This window comes from Vombatus ursinus, unplaced genomic scaffold (assembly GCF_900497805.2).
Source record: "Vombatus ursinus unplaced genomic scaffold, bare-nosed wombat genome assembly UNPS02014768.1, whole genome shotgun sequence".
Taxonomy (NCBI): Eukaryota; Metazoa; Chordata; class Mammalia; order Diprotodontia; family Vombatidae; genus Vombatus; species Vombatus ursinus.
Window position 1 is genome coordinate 12,029,023 of NW_020954546.1, and position 13,578 is coordinate 12,042,600.

The 13,578-nt window shown below is 43.5% G+C and overlaps 1 protein-coding gene across 1 annotated transcript in view; it reads right to left on the reverse strand.

The window, feature by feature from the left end:
* LOC114042904 (NADPH--cytochrome P450 reductase) overlaps positions 1-7,048 on the reverse strand; it is an 80,863-nt gene extending 73,815 nt beyond the window's left edge. The window contains exon 1 of the mRNA XM_027861682.1: positions 6,816-7,048. The gene's annotated coding sequence lies outside the window, so the exon portion shown is untranslated. The remainder of the gene's footprint in view (positions 1-6,815) is intronic.
* Positions 7,049-13,578: the final 6,530 nt, after the last annotated feature.

Consider the following 13,578-nt stretch of genomic DNA (forward strand, 5'->3'; position numbering starts at 1 on the left):
ATCTCCTCCTCTTTTTTCTGGTTTTTCCTCTCTTTCTCTCCTCCTCTCCCCTGCCCTAGCTCTCTTTCCCTCGGTCTTCTTTGTCCCCTCTTACCCACAGTCTTCCTCTTCACTAATTTTGGGGGTATTTTCTCTCTCTCAACTATCCTCTATCCCCCTTTTCCTCTCCTTTCCTCATCCTCTCTTCCTTTTTCCTCTTCTCCTTCCCCTCCTTTCTCTTCTTTCTCTCCCCCTCTTTTCCCCCTTTCTCCCTCCCCTTCTCACTCTCTCCTTCCTTTCTTTTCCTCTTTTCTTTCCCTCTCCTCCTCATCCTTTCTTCCTTCTTTTCCTCTTTTCTTTCCCTCTCCTCCTCATCCTTTCTTCCTTCATTTCCTCTTCCTCTTTTCCCTTTCTTCTCTCTTTTCCCCCTTTTCCTCTTCTTCCCTCTCCTTCTCTTCCCTTGTTCCTTCTCCTTCTCCTATCTCCCTCACTGCCTCCCTCACTTCCTCTCCCCCCTTTTCTTCTTCTTGTCTCTCCATTTTCTCTTTTCCTCTCTCTCATTTCTCATCCTCCCTCTTATGCCCTTCCCCCCAATCCTTTTCTCTTCATTTTTTGGTGGCACAAACAGTTAAAAATGACTTTTTTGTGATTCAGCTCTTGGGAATGGGGCAGAGCTGACTTCAGAACAACAGCCTTCCCTCCCCCTTGTTGTCCCAAGGTTCCAATCCCTGAGTAAGTAAATGCTCCAGCTCCATTAATATTTGCTGCTACCACACCATTACACAACGTGATTGCCAGAGAACCAAACATTTATTTTTACAAAACTTTGCACTGCTATCCAATTGCCGCCAGTTATCTGGAGAGAACTGGTTTAGCCCCAGGGAAAGAGACTTTGCTTTATGGGTACAGACCAAGCCCTTGAAGGGTGCCGAAGGCCCCCTGATGTCTCCCTCTGGGGAGATTTCTTTTTGCCCCATCCAGCAATCATAGGATCCTAGATCTGGGGATGGATGGGGCCTGAGTCTACTCCCCCCTCTCCTTTTGAAGATAATAAAACTGGGGCCATGGAGGTTAAGTGACTTGCCCAGGGTCACACAGCTAGTGTCAGAGCCAGGATTGGAAGTCAGGGCCTCTGACTGGAGAATCCACACTCTTTCTTCCCAACCTTATTATGCTTCACCTTCCTCTCTCATCATATCAGGATAATACTAAGTAATATGAAAGATCATTGGACTCTGTATTAGTGGGGCAACCAGGTCATGAAGTGGATAGAGTGGAGTTAGAAAGGCCTGAGTTCAAATGCTGCCTCAGACGCTTACTAGCTATGTGACCCTGGGCACTATCACTAATGTATTTCAGCATCAGTGTCCTCATCTGTAAAATGGGGATGATAACAACATCTACCTCCCAAAGTTGTTGTGAGGATCAAGTGAGATATCATATATAAAGCACTTTTGAACGTCTTAAAGTGCTATATAAATGCTAGCCCTTATTATTATTATTATTATTAAAAACTACAATAATAATAATAATGAGAGAGGAGTGACTCAAGTTCAATCCCTCTCTTACATTTACCAGCCATCACTGCACATGTCCCTAGAAAGCAGGAGATATGTTCATTTTGTCTTTTGTCCCTGGATCCTGGCACAGAACCTTGCATATAGTAGGTCCTTAACAAATTGAAGTCAACCTGAACCTAAGATTCAGTTTTCTCCTCTGTAATACCTATTGGAGAGGGACTGAACCTTGCGCATTCTTGGTATATGGAACTCCCAATTGAGAAAACTCCCTCTCTCAGTGCAGGCCAGCACCTTCTCTTAGGAAGAGCTGCTAGGGGCATTGAGAGTTAAGTGACTTGCCCAGAGTCACAACGGGTCAGAGAGCACACCAAGTCTTTCTGGTTCTGGGGCCAGGTCTCTATCTGCCAAGCCATGATGTCTGCCTATTGTAGGCTAGTTTAATGATACCTGTGACACTTACCTAACCGAGTTATGAGAATTGAGATAATGTACATAAAGTACCATGCAAGGCACACCCAGGAGAATGATTTTTACAACAAATAACAATATTGTGAAGACAGACTATGAAGACCTTGACCCTCTGATCAGTGCAATGGACCGACCATGATTTTGGAAGTCCCATGATGACGATGCTACCACCTCCAGCCTGAAGGGTGATGGACTCAAGACGCAGAAGGAGAAACACATTTGTAGATGTGGCCAGTGTGGGAATTTGTGTTAACCAGGGTTTGGTTTGGTTTTTCTTTTTTTCTAGGGGGAGAGGGGAGAGTGGAAAAGAAAAGAAATGCTACTTAATTAAAAAATTAATTGAAACACATAAAATGCTCCATAAACCTAAAAGCATCTTACTACTCAGGGCTTTAGTAAGAATTGTCTTTTGTCTACCTTTAAGTACTGTGTTAAGTGACTTGTTAAGCCATGGTGGGGTGGAAGAATGGTGGAAGGGAAGAGGAAAGAGACTTAGATTTCTGTGAATTACTTCAATTCTTTAAATGAATACTTAAATGATCTCAGTGAATTCTTTAAAGGGGTAAGTACAGTGTTGAATGCTTTGTGGAGTGGAGGTGGGGAAGGGGTGTGTTTTAATGTCAGTTATGTAGGAACATAGACTCATTCTTCAAAATCCCTTAATTGCCCAGAAAATACAGAGTGGTATTTTTTAAGAGCTACTGCTGGAAAAGAGTACAGATCTCTTTAAAAAGGAGTACAGTCATGAGGTCAGGAGGGTTCCTAAGAACACAAATGAGTGCCAATGGTTGTTCATTTTTTTAAACAGTACCCAGTTGAACTATTGATCTGGGCAGTGTTGGGGATGGAGAACTTCTCAAATAAAAAGGGGACAAAAACAGGTAAAGATTCAGTTGGCAGGGAAACTGATGATTAGGAGATGAAAATGTTCTTGAAAACATGTGACAGCACGTGTCTGGGGATAGGAGAGGGTGACCGCATAACTGTTCCTTTTCCCTCACTTGCCAAGGGGACAAGAGAAGACCCAGATGGGTCATAAGTCACAGCAGGGCCTTTCTCTGTGACCAGGGATACCAGAAATAGACTAGTTGTGAATGTGATAGGGAAGAGATACCAGGATTCTCCTTTGTGTGCCAGGATGCTCACACTGAGAGGCCCCAGGGGACAGGGGAAGAAACATCTTGAGCTCACTCCTGAGCATCCCCTGGGAGCTAATATCTCTAACTTTCAGTGATTGTTTGTTTCCATTTTTGCTGATCACATAGAGTTTGGTTCCAGAAACCAGAATACTAAGTGTCAACAGGTCTGAAGAAAAGAGAAGGAATTATTTCAGCTGGGAGAGACCAAAGGAGACCTAGTCCTTTGCCTCCACCTACTTTGATCAATTGATGCTATTGATACTTTTTTTTTTTTTAGACCAGACATGATTTTATTGGTGGAAGGAATTCATCATGAGATAACCCCTGAAAAGGGCAGACCAGCCCTGGGCTCTTGCTGAGACATGGAGAGATGAAATGATTTGGACAATGTGTCATTGGTGGGATTTGAACCTAGGTCTTCCTGACTCTGAGACCAGCTTTTAGACGTCTACAAATAGCTGCCTCTTAACATCTTTACTTCCCGAGCACTTTTCTTCTCATGATAGAAATCCTAAAAACGGTGCTGGTCTCAGGGTCCTGGTGCTAGCTCTATCACTGTGAGGTCTTATATAAAACACTCTCTCTCGCACTGTTCCTCAGCTTCCTACTCTGTCAGACGTGACTGTTGGACTGTATGAGCTCTAAACTCTCTTCTGGCTCCAGCATTCTATTTCCCCCCTGTCTTTATACCATCCCTGTGAGGCAGGAGAAGAGGCAGAGATTATTCTCCCCAGTTTACAGATGGGAAAACTGAGGCATAGGGAAGTTGGTGGGGAAGGTAAATTTATATTTAATGGAAGAAATGTAAATGTTGGAATGTAAGCTCCTTGAGGGCAAGAACTGTGTGACTTTTATATTAGTATGTCCCAACATCAGCATAGTTCCTGGCACATACTAGACATTTAATGCAAAATGACTGATTAACTGGGTGACCTTGACTGGACCATCACAAGTCAGGAATGGCACTGGGGCTGAGACAAGCCTTCACTAGAGAATCTCACCAATTTCCTCAGTTTCCTCACCTGAAAAAGGAGAAAGTGGGACCAGATGGTCTCTGAGATCCTTTCCAGATTTAGATCCATAATTGAGCTGACCCTGACCCCCTCCTAGAGCTCTGGGAAAAGTTAAATGTCACCTGGTCAACCCAGACAGAGCCAATAACTCTGGCACTCTCCCAGAACGCATTCTACCTCAAGGCCATTCTGTCCCTGACTTTATCCTCTTCTGACCCATCTATATTTTCATAGAAAAATAGCTGCTTTCCTCCTCCTTGCTTCGCAAAGTCCTATTCCCTCCTCCTTTACAGGCATGGCAAGCCAGCACCTCCCTGTCCTTTACCCTTTGCTTTGGAATCTCAGGTTGCCTGGGTGGCAAGAGGATTCGACAGCCGCCATCCAAGGGAAGATCCCAGCTTCCTCTTCAGTCTGGGAGAGCGGGAAAAGCCTGGGATGGAGCAGTGGAAGCCTTGGGTCTGACTCTTGACTCCGGCACTTACTAACTGTTGACCTTGGGGCAAATTGCTTCCCCAATCTGAGCCTCTGCCCTCCTTCCTAGCCTCCCCCTCGTGTCTCCCAGCCTTTCATTTTAGCTAGCATCCCCAGTGGTGGTGGCTGGTCAGGCCTACTGCTCCATTCTTGCTCAGGTACAAGTTAGATTAAATGGCCTCTGAGCTCCAGGCTCTAAAACCTTGGGAGTCTGAAGGGGCTGCTCTCTCCCTTGTACTTTCTACCTCCTTTTCAGCTCCTCAGGGTCCTGCTGCTAACTCTATCACTTCCTGGTCTTACATAAAACACTGCCTCCCATCTTGTTCCTTCCCTTCCTCCCAGGCTTTTCCCTTTCTTGGCCTGTGGCCACCAATTTCTATCAAAACAGGCTTTACAATGGGGAAATTCATCATGCAAAGATACGGCAATAGTGGTGATCTCATCCTGAGGTGATGCAGAAGCCTGAAATAGCTCCTGGCTTTCACTTTGAAGACCAGGAAATCAACGTTTCGTAATCATCCATATGTCCAAGAGCTACAGCTCCATGAGGGTTCATAATCTCTGTACCTCCCCCCTTTGCAGTTAGGCACTTAATAGTTGTTGAAGTTGCCCAAAAACAGTCAGGGCTATTCTGAGGATGTGTTTGGCACGGCCATGGTCAATGGTTGCATTGGGGTTGGAATGAGGGGGTAGTCAGCCCTGGGCCCAGAGTTTAACAAAAATGTGTGGATTACAGATTTAGAGCAAGAAGAGACCTCAGACTGTACAAGCCTCACCTCTCATTTTACAAATGAAAAAACTAAGACCTAGGGAGGTTAGATAACTTGTCACATGTCACCCAGTTTGTAAATATCTGGGGCAGGATTTGACCACAGGTACTCTGAAACCTAAGTCAGCAGACTTTTCATGCTACTACAAGGTCTCTTGCCCTGAAGTAGGGTGCTTTTTTTTTTTCCCTGGAGTAGAAATTTATATTTTCACCAACCTCTAATGGAAATTTAGCATTTCCCCAGACTGCCAAAGAAAGTGATTCCAGATAACCCCAGATTCCTAGGGTGAAGAGTGCTAGAAAGAAATTGGTGAGGGCAGCTAGGTGGTGCAGTGGATAGAGCACCGACTTTGGAGTCTGGAGCAACTGAGTTCAAATTTGACCTCAGACACTTGACACTTACTAGCTGTGGGACCCTGGGCAAATCACTTAACTTTGCCTTACTGGGAAAAAAAAAAAGAAAAAGAAAAAAGAAATTGGTGGAGGACCGGAAGATCGATCTCCAGAATCTGGGACTAACAGAGACTCAGGAATCCAGAAGCTCATACCCAGAAACAGCAGTCTGGAAAAGGGGCAGTGGGAAAATAGGGGGGCCATTAACTACATACCCTTTCCCCATTTTTCACGCGTGGAGAAGCAGTTTTCAGGCTCCAGGGAGAATAAGGAAATAATACCCATTCTTAGAGTTCTCCATGATCTGATATTCTATCATTACTTGGATCCTTACATTCAAGAGTATGTGTTTGTTTGTGTGTGTGTGTGTTTGTGTGTGTGTGTGTGTGTGTGTGTTGAAGGAGAGCTGGGAAAGGAAGTACCTTTGATCCGATCAACAAACTTTTATTAAGTGTTGACCACATGCCAGGCACTAAGGCACAGTGGTCTAAGTGGGCTCCAATACTGGTCAGAGGAGTTGAGTTTAAATCTCAGCTCAGCTACTAACTTGCTGTGGGACTTTCGGCAAATCACTGTCCTTCTTTGAGCCTCTGTTTCCTCATCTGTAAAATAAGGGGGTTGGACTACATCAGGAGTTCTTAACACATCCCTTGGCCCAATGGATAAATTTCAAGGAGTCCATGAATGGGAATGGGGAACCAATTACATCTTTATTTTCACCAACTTTTAACTGAAATCTAGCATTTCCTTCAATTATGAATTTTAAAAAATGACAACCACCGTGATGCTAAGAAGGGTTGCACAGGTTTCACCCAAGTGCCAAAGGGATCATGACATTAAAGAAGTTAAAAGCCTTGGTGGTCTCAGGAACTGGAGGTCCTAAGAGCCAACCATCCCTGGCAGTCTCCAGCCCCTGGCTCCCCCAATCCCCCTCACTGTACCCCCTACCCACCAGCAGCATTGAACACAATGGGAAGGGACACAAGGGCTGCTGCCCCTTCAGTGGGACAGAGCAAAGTGTGTAAAGAGGAGACCCAGTGGGCTGACTGAGTGACTCACTCACCTGGAGCCTTCTTGAAGCAGAGGCTCAGGAGGACTTCTTCTGGGGTGAGGGGGAGCTGCACTTGACCTAGGGGTGTCCAAAAAGCTGAAGCAGTCTCCTCAGGAGGTAGCCCTCGGACAGGCCCGCTAGACAAAGACCATAACCCTCCTCAGGGCTGCTGAGGACTTAGGTGGCAGGGGTGGTACCAAGGAGAGTGGAGCAGTTGACAGGGATGGCTCAGTTGAGTTTTCCAGTCTTTTCCAGTCTCTGATCCTCTGACTGCCCTTTTATTGGAGGAGAAGGGGAGGGACTAGTAGAGATTATACTCTCCAGGCCAGCCCCTTCTCCTCCCCCTTCCTCTCCCAGGAGCCACCGGCTGGGCCCATTGTGCCCCTGAACAACACCCCTTGAGTTTCAGGGACATTGACTGTCCAGTGATGGCCAATCAGCTTTCCCCTTTCTCCTCCTCCCTTCACTCCAGCTCCGAGGAAAGCTGTTGGAATTGAGAGAGGAAGAACTGGGGAGTGTTTCACTGGATCGAGGGGAAAGACAGCGAGGAGGTTCCACAAGAAGTGAGACTTTGTTTCCTGGAGAACTATGGGCTGAATGCCTCAGGGGTGGGAGATGGGAGGCCTGCAAGGGATCTGGCCTTATTGGATAAAGGTCAGTCAACCAGGGCCTCAAGACCCTGGACAGAGTGGGAAAAGCCATAGGTATGAGGAAGAGCCTTTACTGCTGCTTACTCCCCATGTGACCTTGGGTCAGTCCATTCAGTCCTCATAGAATCTACAGCTAGCAAGGACCCGGGAGGACCTCTAGTCCAGCTCCATCATTTTATGGGTGAGGAAGTTGAGGCCCAGAGAGGTTAAGGGATCATAGCTTTAGAACTGAAAGAGACTTTAGGGACTGTTCAGTCCATCCCTCATTTTACAAATTGGAAAACTGAGGCTCGTAAAGGCTGTCAAAATCCAGTCCAAACTGCACCTGAGCAGAAATTTCCTCCACAGAATACCTGAGGAGGAGCCATCCAAGCTCTGCTGAAACCCTGCCAGTGAGAAAGAGTCCACTATAATGAAGACAGCCCATTCCACTGATGAAAAATAGTTCTAACTGGGACCAAGTTTTTGCTTAGTCAACGTGATTTGCCCAATGTTACATGAGTAGGAAGGGTCAGAGGCAGCATAGAACCCAGGACCTCTAACTCCCAATACAGCATTATTTCCACCACACCAGGCTGCCTCTCTGATATCCCCACTGCCAGCAGTAGTGACTCAAGTTAAAGAAACCAGGACCTAATAACACTGTAAAAGGAGGTGAGTTTGTTTGGGGTACCTTGCCTTCTCCTGACTCCCTTCTCTCCCTGACTCCCTTCATCTCATAGTTGGTCTTATCTTCCTAAATTGGACCATTCTCTACACTTTTCTCCTTCCTTTTCCCCTATCAAAACCCCCCATTCCAGTAGGACCTAGTTGTTAGGCAATTTAGCCAGGTTAGGATAGATGTGACCAACCTGGGATAAATAGATGGGAACTATATAGATGAGAGTTTTCACTTGGTAGCCTATCTTGCCTTGCCCCAGAGGCCCCAGCTGTTGTAAGGAAGAGTCCGATTCCTATCTTCCCTGAGGGTCAGAAAGAAGGACAAGTTTCCTCTTAAGCAATCCCAAAATCCTTTCTGGCTTTTTGTGCCAATTGCATCAAAGTCCTGAGGGAAGAGAGAGAATGCAGCCTCTTGCAGCAAAGAAAGGGTTGAACTCAGAATTAGGAAGATCTGGGAATTAGGAATCCCAACTCCAACCCTTACTAGCTATGTAACCTTAGTTTAGCCTCTCTGGCCCTCAGTCTCCTCAGCTGTAAAGTGGGAATAATAGCACCACCTATCTCATAGGACAGTTGTGAGGATTAGATGAGATTATATGTAAAGTGAATTGTAAACATCATTTCGTAATCATTAAAGTGCTTTGAAACTCCAAATGTTCCAAGTAGGGACTGGTCTCTGAATTCCTTGAACTGGGAACTCCTCTCCTCACCTAGTGCAGGTCAGCTCCTTCTCTGCAATGTATAGAGTTCCCTAGGGCACTGGGTCCTTAAGGTACTCACCCAAGGTCACACAGCCAATGTCAGAGGAGGAATTGGAAACCCAGATCAGACTCATAACAATGTTAGCTCTTATTAAGAGCCTCCTAATTCAGCAGAATACAACAAGCACTTATGAAGTATACTAATGTGCCGGCCAGTGCAGCAGTTTAAACAGGAGACAGAAAGAGCAAAAAACAAACTGTGTCTGTCTTCAGGGAATTTCCATTCAAACATTTACATGGCTTACATTATATCCAAGCTCTAGTTGAGATCTATAATCATTCAAAAGAGTCCAGCTTGACTATCAACACAGGAAAAACCAAGGGAATGAAGAAAGTCTATCATCCAGGTCATGATATGATCTTGGCTGGATGACTCAAAGAGTTGGGTCACCACCCTTCAGTTGGTGTATTTTGGACAGATGCTGAAAATGGATCGTTCTGTTGGACCCAGAATTGAACAGGAGGAAAGGAGGTGGGCTTAGCTTGCTTTGGGGGAATTGTGCAGCATTTTTAATAACTCCAGATTCTCTCAGAAACAAAGACCTATCTTTTGGACATTGATATTTTTCTACTGATGCTATAAGCCATGAAGAATTAAAGTCACCCAAAGAGCAATAGACATAGTGGGCATGAATAGACTATGGAATACTGGCCACAAAGATTTGTAACCCTGGAAGAGGAAGTTGGCCAGTAAGGTGGGGTGGGATGACTAATGGGCCGCCATCGTGCTCTGTTGGGACCTCTGGAAGAGCTCTGGAAGACCCTCAACATGTTGGGTGGATCCCTAGGGATGGTTTTGGGAAGACACAGACAAGAGTTTCTGAAGATGAAATGGCTCCAATGGTTGTGGCCTCCCCAGTTGGAGAAAGGAGCCACATCAATGAGATCACAGACACCGTGAAGATAGAAGGAATGATTGCACTGATCTGTCTGCTTTTGCAGATGAGGAAGTCCTAACCTGGGGTTCCAGAGCTGTCCTGAGACACAGAATAGTCTGGCCCCAGTATCAAGCCCATGAATGAAAAACATACAGTCTGGAGTTGAACCAGGATTAGAGGCACCTCCACTAAGGGCCCAGATAAATGATTTTTGAGCGAATTCATGTCCAGCCAGAATGAAACTAGATGTGTGAGCTGTGGGGAGGGAAGAACTGGGCAGGGCAAAAGAAAGGAAAAGAGGACAGAGGGTGGGAGTAATTGCCAGAGCAGGCTTTCTGCCTCCTGTTCTTCCCCTATCTGGGCCCCAGTTCCTCTTCTAAAAAAAAATGGGGAGGTTAGACTAGATGACCTCCAGGGATCTCCAATGTTCTCAGAATATCATTCAGCACAGATATTCTGGGGCTTCTGATTCTTAAAATGGAAAAGAGGAAGTCTGGTACAATGGGGAAACCATTGTGTTGGGAGTCAGAGGACCTGGGTTCAAATTGTACCTCTGATGCTTACTTCTTCTGTGACAAGTCACTTAACTGCTACTTGACTCAGTTTCTCCATCTGTAAAATGGGGATCATAACAGCATTGACCTCCAGGGCTGTTGTGAGGATCAAATAAAACAATAATTATAAAGTGCTTGGCATGTGCCTGGCACATTGGAAGTGCAATGGACATATTAGCTATTATTAAGTAATGACCGCTGCCTTGAGTCAACAGCAGCTGCTCTAGGCTAGCGAGGGTGTTGTACTTGGTCCTTGCAATTCTATGAGATGACAATGTGTATTTAGACAGGCACCCTGTAGAGCTGGAGCATTACAGCATGCATGCACACACACACACACACACACACACACGTGTATATCCATATGAGTTTGCGTAGGTAAAGATATAGGTAGAGGCATGTCTATGTCTATGTGTATGTGTATGTGCATGTATATTTTGTGTGTGTACATAACATGTTATATCTACACATACACACATTATGCATATACAGAAGGTATATATACTGTATACTTATACATATAATATATCTTAACATATACTAATATTTCTTGATGGCATATATGTGTGTACATGTATGTACGTATACACATATAACATTATACAGTTTGAATATATCTATATACATATACATGCACACACATACTATTTTATGTGTAAACACACACACATGTATATATGTAACATCTAGATATATGTAGATGGTGCAGTGGATGGAATGCTGGGCTTGAAATCAGGAATACTTGTCGTCCTGAGTTCAAATCTGGCCCCAGACACTTACTAGCTGTGTGATCCTGGGCCAGTCACTTCACCCTGTTTGCCTCAGTTTCCTCATCTGTGAAATGAGCTGGAGAAGGAAATGGCAAACCACTTCAGTATCTTTGCCGAGAAAACCTCAAAATGGGGTCATGAAGAGTCAGACATGATTGAAAAATGACTGAATAACAATAACATATGTTATGTGTGTATATGGAGATGCATAAATACACACACTACACATGTTATACACTGTGTATATATATACTAAATATGTGTGTATACAACATATATCTTGACATATGCTGATGTATACTGATATCATATATACTAACATCACATGTGGCATATATACACACTTACACACGTATAACATGTTATACATAACACATTCTGCATTATATTGGGTTTTGTATACATATTCACAGTGTGTTTGTGTGTGTATGAATGTATAATATATACCTTAACTTATACTAATATATTAGTAGTATCAGTTGATGTAATACATGTGGCATGTATTTGCATATACATACATGCATTATATGAGTATATTATGTATAGACATACATGTACTGTGTATATACATACTATATATGCAGTATATATCTTGACATGCTGATATATATTGATGGCATATATATGATATATGTCTGTCATTTTTATATAATAACTAAGCGAGAGGAGAGCAGACTGGATCACCTTCAGGACACTGTAAAGCTCCATTAAAAAATTCATCCTTTTCCCAGAAGCAAAGACTTACATTTTTTAAAACTGTTTTTATTATTTTATTATTTTGGTTTTTTTATAGCACCTATATTTCCCTCTAGAACCCTCCCCAGATTACTAGCCTTTATAATAATAAATACAAACAGAGTAAGTAAAAAAAGTTCAGCAACACTAGTCAATATATTGAGTCTAACATCACGTACAATGTTCCACACCCATGGCCTCCCACCTCCATTTATATTCTTTGGGAAGCCTATCTTTTTGTTTGTTTGTTTTTCAATAGGCAATGGGGTTAAGTGACTTGTCCAGGGTCTCAAAACTAGGTCAAGTATCTGAGGCCACATTTGAACTCAGGTCTTCCTGATTCCAGGGCTGATCTCTATCCACTACTCCACCTAGCTACCCCCAGCCTATCTTTTTAATACTGAGATCTGACAGCTACTATCTGCAAGATGTGGAACACAACCATCTCTGCCCCAAAAAGAACAGGGGAAAAGAATGTTATAAAGAAAATCTGGAGGGGGAAGGGCAGAGCCATGATGGTGGAGCAAAAGCAGTGACTTGCTTGAGCTCTCCCCCAAACCCCTCCAAATACCTGTAAATAAAATGGCTCTAAACAAATGCTAAAGCAGCAGAACCCACAAAAAGACAGAGTGAAACAAATTTCCAGCCCAAGACAACCTGGATGGTTAATCAGAAAGGTACAATGCAGTTCAACATGGGCCTTATCTTACTTTGGTGACAAAGAAGATCAAAACATACAACCAGAAGAAGACAACAAAGCCAAAGCTCCTACATCCAAAGCCTCCAAGAAAAATATGAATCAGTCCCAGGCCTTGGAAGAGCTCAAAAGGGATTTTGAGAAGCAAGTAAGAGAAGTAGAGGAAAAACTGAGTGATGCAAGAAAATCATGAAAAACAAGTCAACAGCTTGCTAAAGGAGACCCCAAAAAAATACTGAAGAAAATAACACATTAAAAAATAGCCTAACCCAAATGGCAAAAGAGGTCCAAAAAGTCAATGAGAAGAGTGTCCTAAAAAGCAAAATTGGACAAATGGAAAAGGAAGTCCAAAAGCTTACTGAAGAAAATACTTCCTTAAAAATTAGAAGAGAGCAATTGGAAGCTAGTGACTTTATGAGGAATCAAGACACTGTAAAACAAATTCAAAAGAATGAAAAATTAGAAAACAATGTGAAATATCTCATTGGAAAAACAACTGACCTGGAAAATAGATCCAGGAGAGAGAATTTAGAAATTATTAGACTATCTGAAAGCCATGATCAAAAAAAGAGCCTAGACATCATCTTTCAAGAAATGATCAAGGAAAACTACCCTGATATTTTAGAACCAGAGGGCAAAACAGAAATTGAAAGAATCCACCAATCTCCTCCTGAAAGAGATCCCCAAAGGAAATCTCCTAGGAATATTGTAGTCAAATTCCAGAGTTCCCAGGTCAAGGAGAAAATATTACAAGCAGCCAGAAAGAAACAATTCAAGTATTGTGGAAACACAATCAGGATAACACAAGATTTAGCAGCTTCTACATTAAGGGACCTCAGGGCATGGAATATAATATTCCGAAGGGCAAAGGAGATAGGATTACAACCAAGAATCACCTACCCAGTAAAACTGAGCATAATCCTTCAGGAGAAAAAAGTAGTCATTCAGTGAAATAGAGGACTTTCAAGCATTCTTGATGAAAAGACCAGAGCTGAATAGAAAATTTGACTTTCAAATACAAGAGTCAAGTGGAACATGAAGAGATAAACAGGAAGGAGAAATCATAAGAG